We start from the raw sequence: 7,198 nt of genomic DNA, 5'->3' as shown, positions 1-7,198 counted from the left end.
GCACAACAATGTAGGCTACAATTACATTTCAGAACGCATGGTCCTATAGGACCATTAACTATGAGTGTAATTTATGTACATAAGATTGATTACGAGGGTAAAAACGCACATGACAGAATAAAAAGTAGGATGGCATTTTATTTTACTGGCTAAACCAGCCCAGAATGAAATTTAATCATTTATAAATGAAAATGTCGAAAACAACGTTTATTAAAATGGGAAATGTTTTATGAACAGTCCTACTGGAATGTTACATTACATTATGGAATACTTTGCCGAGTAATTTTGAAACCCTGATACAGTCTTTGCAAAAACAAAAGACAAACTGGAAAAGTTATTTCGTGATATTTAAACAAAATTAACTTTAATATCCATGTTCCATTTTTTTTATACCTTTAATAACAGTATAATGACAGCCTTTTTCTTCTGTTTGGAAATTGTATGAAAACAGAAATTACATGTCCATTGAATATAACTGGTTTAAAAATGATCCAGGGAGGCTCCAGTTGCTAGCTGGTGGAGCCAGAATACACGGATTAGAAATAGAATCATGACATTATACAAAAATATTAAGTATTTTCAGCGTAAAGGAAATTCAACTGAAACTAGTAACACTATCACAGCCGCTTTCTCACATCATCTGTTTTTACTCAACAGGGGTCCTCTACCAAACAGTATTATTTTTCTGGTCGGGTATCATGAAACTTGCTTGAAACGCAATAAAGGGAAAGCAAATTAATACGCACGCGCACGCGCGCGCAACCCCCCCCTCTAGAGTGGGCTGGGCTCCAGACTGGCCTGCAGGCATGGTTTAAACCACTGACCTTGCTCCCTGCCCCACGCCCAACATGCTAGCAGATCCTCTACTGGCTGCTCCAGAGGGGAGAAGGATTAAGATCTGTCACAGTTTCTTACTGCCGGTTTGATCATGTGGGGTAGACACATTTACGAACCAGGACATGCCCACTTTCCCTCTGCACAGGGGGATTCTGTGGCCCAAATCTCTTTGGCAAACATGATACAATCCAAGGTTGTTATTTGACAGTAAGGTGTCTAGGGAACGCTTGGAGTTTGAGTTAACCTTTTACTGCAGTGGGCTAAATCAGGGTCACACAGAGTAGACTTAAACAAATCCTATTTGTAGTGTGACTGCACTATGCCATGTTTCTGGTTCCGGCGGAGTGGGTGAAAGGTGTTTTATGGCAGTAAACTGTGAATGGACATGGGTTGTACTGTGTGTGGGGAAGGAGGGGGCTGCAGCAGAGCTTACTGTAGCTGGAGCAGTACAGCACCGTCTCAGGGTTGACCGTTTTACACAGAGGCTCTCCATTCCTGTCTGAGCCAGGATCAACATACAGGCCTTTGATCTCCCATCTCACCTTTCAACCAACACACAGGGGAAAGGAATCCCTTTTTTTGGCTGTTCTGACTGGACAGCAAAGCCACACGACTTCATAAAAATGAAAAACCTCAGTTGTTTTACCCAATAACAGCCAAACCTTCGTCAAACCTTTGTTTGGATTTAGCACCTGCAATTATTCTCTGTATATGTATAACAAACTCACAATGCCTTGTTCTACCCCACAGAAAGAGCCTGAAGAGGTCTGAATACAATGCTTAAACGTTTGGGAGGAATGGCTTTTCCAGCTCACAATGTTGTGCCATTGTCTCCCCAATCACAAGTGTACCAGAGCTATAGCAAGAGGAGATAAGACCACTCACCTTTCGCCTCCTGGGATACAGGCCTGAATGGGCCCTGAGTCACAGCTACCCAGCTACTACCCCCTGAAAAGACTAACCTGTCTGGCATCCATTCAACCCTTTCCTTTTATTTCTCTATTCCTCCTGTTCCATGTTTCTAAGCATCACCACCAGACTGGCAAGTTTCATCATGGTGTTGCATAAACTTGTTTTAGCGCTCACATCAAATCAAATCGTATTTGTCACATGCCCTGATTACAACCTTATCGTGAAATGCTTACTTACAAGACCTTAACCAACAATGCAGTTCAAGAAATAGAGTTAAGAAAATATTTACTAAATAAACTAAAGTAAAAAGTAAATAAATAAAAAAGTAACACAACAAAATTACATAACAATAACGAGGCTATATACAGGGGGTACCGGTACCGAGTCAATTTGCGGGGGTACATGTTACTCCCATCTACAGGCACGGGTGTTAAGCGGCTAGTAACAGTGCCTAAGTTCAGGGCAGGGTACTGAGCGGAGGAGGGCTAGTGGTGTCTATCTCCAGATGGTAGCGGGGTGAACAGGCCGTGGCTCGAGTGGCTGAGGTCCATAATGATTTTCCTGGACTTCCTGTGACACCGGATGGATTAGATGTCCTGGAGGGAAGGCACATATACAATGCAACTGAATTAAGTGTCCTCTTGTTGATGAATATTTCAAAAGATCCTCACTGTAAGCTTAACTTCTTCTGAAAGCAGATGGAAATCCTGGAAATCTCTGAGACACAGACAGACATAGCTCTTTCTGGCGTCCTGCAACATTATTCCATAAATTATTACCTCTTACTAGCTCAGACTTTGATGAAAATGGTCTATTTGAATTTTTTTCATCAAATGTTTACCACCAAACACTACGGGATTCTATTATCAGTTTGTTCTGATATAAAACATGACATTTGTGTCTGTGACATCCTATACAACACCATAATCAATGAAAGCACCAAACTTTCCCTATAAAAAGGGAAAAAGCATCATCAAAGAGGCAGCTCACCAATGTGAAAATACTATCTTGATGTGTGGATTTTCAGGAGCTCTTCTTTTGAAAACAGGCAATAGTGTACCTCACAGCAGGGTCCACAACAGAAACAACGATCACCATCCAATTTGTGCTCTACAGCCAGGAGAAGATAGGAGCACATCTTTTGTGGACCATTTGTTTATAACCATTCTTAAACTCTGCTTTGAGGAGCCTAAACCCTTTCAAGTGACAGATGGGTGGCACTTAATTTGGTCTTCAAGGAGTGCTCAGGCCTGTATAGGACTGTTTATCCATTCATGGACCCTTTGGCAAATGTACTTGTCTGGATCCAGAGTCCAACACCATTGGTTACTCATTTCAAAGGTGAAATTATATATTTACAGATTAATTTAAAATGAATATCATAGTTCCATACTAAAATCCAGCCACAATATTATATTAAAGGGATACTTCAGGATTTAGGCAATGACGCCCCCAGAGTAAGATGAACTATGGATACCATTTTTATGCCTGCGTGCAGTTTGAAGGAAGTCGCTAACTAGTGTTCGAGCAATTGCTAACTAGCTTTAGCGCAATGACTGGAAGTCTATGGTGCCTACTAGAATGCTAGTAGATACAATAGATTTCCATTCATTGTGCTAACGCTAGTAAGCATAGGCTACCTCTAATTTCCTTCATACTGGATGCAGAGACATAAAAATGGTATCCATGAGTTGATCTGACTCTGGGGAAGTAGATAAAGGGCTTCATTGCCAAAATCCCAAAGTATCCCTTTAAGTGATTTCTCAATTTGCTCTGCTGTAACTGTCAAGGTTTATAAAGCGCTTATAAAGCACATACAAAGGAGGCCTTCACAAAGATTATGAATGTTGTTCCTTGAAGACATTGTGAGATAAAATTAAATAACACATGAGCATTAAACTACTGAACAAAACAAATCAATATTTTCTTTAGGGTATTATGACATGAAATTAGGATCAAACGTACTTTTTCACCACATGCAGATAGAGGACACGGGACATTTCCTGTAACATGAAAAGAGATGTCAGTGTCGGCTTCTCCAGACCATCCATCATACGAGAGCATATCATGTCTGACGAGGTGTTGCTGAAAGAGGAGGAAAGGGGAGAGCAGGTGATAAAGGTAGCGGAAGGATGGAGGTAAACTACCTGGGTGGGGTGATGCTTCCCTTCACAGTTCAGATTCACTCTGCCAACACCTCTCAAGAAGATTGACCCAGACAAAGATGAAGGAGCCAACAGGGACAAGTGCCGCCACCACAGGACCACAGGCCTCTGGCACAGCATAATAGATCAATTGTGCAGCAGAAAGACATGTTTCCTTTCTCCTCCTCAGAATCGGTGGAGGGGTATCAGAGTACTGGAGCAGTCTTTAATAATGGGTGACGCTTAAATCTGAAAGTGGAGCAGCAGTAGAAAAAGGGGTTACCAAAGCAGTAACCTGATCACAAGTTAATCGTCTTTGCCCTCTGCTGGTAAAGGGGCACATTTTTACTGGGCGAAGCTCAGCGGACGAGCAATCAGTGACCGACTGCTGATGCCCTGGCTTTAGGAGAGGGAGTAGATTCAAGGAAATGTCAGCAGTAGAATTAATATCTCAAGAATATCTATCTATACTTTGTATACACACAGCTTTGGAAGCGCTAAGTTTATCAATGGCATTTCTATACATGTCACAAATATATATTTCCAATAGTACAGTTTAGTTTTAAATGTCTGTCCAGTGCATGAAAACCTGTTTCTAGGTCTGATCGGCTGACTTGGTGTTGCGATAACTCAAATCAAATGGTCTATTTGTCTGTGTTTTAGAATTATGGGGGGCGATGCCATTTGTCCCCTGCAAAAGGAACCTTTAAATAAAATCCAGTTAAGCCTGTCTGCCTTCCCCTCCAGAGGGACCTTCAATTCTAGCAATGGACATGATTAGAATGCCACAGGTCTAACATTAGAGCAGAACCTTTACTTCCAATAGGAAACCAGCACAGAAGTTCTAATTATGACAAGCAATTTCTTGTTTTGATGGGAGATGAAAAGGCATTTCTTGCTTGTTATAGCAAGGGGTCCCAAAAACAACCAACCAAAAAGAGTCAACATGAGATACAGTACAAAACACCTGCAACGAGGTCCACCTTTATTTCTGTATCAGTGGAAATGAGAGGGATACCAATAGCTTATGGGACTGAGCAGAGCAAAGTTTAGGAGTTCCTTAGCTGGATGTAGCCACCAGGGTTGTGGTCAATACCATTTCAATTCAGTCAATTAAGAATGTAAACCAAATATTTTCTCATAGAGAAGCATCGAGTAAAATTGGAATTTCAGTGTACTCTCTGAATTTAAAAGGAATGGACCTCAACCATGGTGGCCACAGCTAAGGAGAATGGGCTGTAATCCAATCTGCAAACAAGGCTCTGGGCTTGTCAGTGACGACCCAGAGCACAGCAGAGACAAATCCGTTTGCTCAGCAGTTGACCGAGGGCATGGAGATGTTCCTTTCACACGGAGCTGAGCCCCAACAATACATCCTTTCTTGTAGGGGAGGTTTCTGCTGTTACAGATCACAGGAAGAATACATGTCCCTTGAAGTAATAGTTGAGATGGGGATGCACTGCTCTTTAATGCATAGATGGAAAGAAACTGTTTTTTTCTTGGTGTGTGAGTCCCAAGGTGATGAAAGAATCACTGGGTCAAAACATATTTCAGTTTATAACCAGTTTGTTTATGCCAAAATACTATCATAAAATAATGGTTAATTGTGGTAATTTCAATTAGATAGAAACAAACAAGATTTCTTCGGTTTTAAGTCAGGATCTACCTTAGTAGTTATTTTACAAATCAAACACTTTCCTCAAAACACATTTTTTTTAAAGGAAAATATATACCTATGGGACTTACAAAATCAGTTGGGTAATCTGAAATTTGAACACATTTGAAAGCACACAGAACCCCAGTCCTTTCTGCTGAGCACTAGACACATATCTGGCAGGCAGATGACAAAAATAAAAATGTATTGCTTGTGGAAAATGTGGTCAGTACCTAGGTCAAAATCTAGAAATGACTGGGAAATTCTCTAAACGATGAGAGGAACAAGAATTTGGCGCGTCTGCACAGCGTCCATCTTTTCACAAAACTTTTAAAGCTTAGCATATCAGGAATGGTTGTCAGGATAGATTCAAGAAAGCAATCTTCTGGCTTTCAAGACTTCTCTATAGATAACAAACACAATGTAGAAAAATGTATAATACAGTGGTTTCGCTCACCCAAAATCTGAAAACGTCTTTCATGGGTGTCTTTTCATAGAATATCTACATCATAGTTCAACATTAGGAAAAGCCCAAGATTCCTTTAAAAAAATACTGCATATTACAAGTGTTTTACTGATGACCTAAAATAGTTGATTTGTGAGAGCAATTATTGCATTGTCATCTTAAGGTCTTTGTTCTAATTGGGTTCATAAGGCTTCTGAAGTGCCCTCCTCACAGCAGCTAACCTCAGAAAGATCATAGGTTATTGCCCTAAACCGACCCAGAGCCCAAGGTCTCACTGAAGACAGACTGATTGCCTCCCTTCAAGATTGGAAGACATCAGCTTGAAAACAATACCCCAGTGATTGATGCCCAGTCCAGAGACTAGGCTAAGGATATGTTACAAATCAGACAAGAGGGAGTGTAAAAAAATAAAATCACCCTCAACATTCAACATTTAAGATATTTACCCCGACAGTGGGAGGAATTAAAATTTGTAGAAAGTGAAGAATGAAAAGCAACCAATGGGAGGAAAAAGTTGGAAGTGCATAGGTCTACTGCACAATAAGCAATTATGAGATGAGATACTTCCTTTTGTTGTTGTCTAGACCAGTTCATATGTTTGAGATTTGTCTTCATGTTTGAGATTTCCCATTAAGATTACAAATCGGTAAGATATACAGCAAGCTACATGGTTTATTTGGCTTTGGATCCCATATCAAAAGGTGTGGCAATGCTTACATTCTCCAATCCTCAACAGAGCAGTCAGCTGCAAGTCCCCCCCCCCCAAAAAAATCTAATTATTTAAATAAAATGCTTTATAACCAAACATTTTCTTGATCAATAAAGGGGACTCTTAATATATTCCAAATTAATTGCCAAAATAATGTCGCCCTCTTGTGACTGCTTTGAACATTGATTTTCTCACGATGGTATGCCTGCTACAGCAATGTGAAGTCATTCAATAAGAACATTGATTTACTCACGATGGTATGCCTACTACAGCAATGTGAAGTCATTCAATAAGAACATTGATTTACTCACGATGGTATGCCTACTACAGCAATGTGAAGTCATTCAATAAGAACATTGATTTACTCACGATGGTATGCCTACTACAGCAATGTGAAGTCATTCAATAAGAACATTGATTTACTCACGATGGTATGCCTACTACAGCAATGTGAAGTCATTCAATAAGAACATTGA

The sequence above is a fragment of the Oncorhynchus masou genome, chromosome 11, assembly GCF_036934945.1.
Source record: "Oncorhynchus masou masou isolate Uvic2021 chromosome 11, UVic_Omas_1.1, whole genome shotgun sequence".
Classification (NCBI taxonomy): Eukaryota; Metazoa; Chordata; class Actinopteri; order Salmoniformes; family Salmonidae; genus Oncorhynchus; species Oncorhynchus masou.
Note: the sequence above shows the minus strand (reverse complement) of the source record.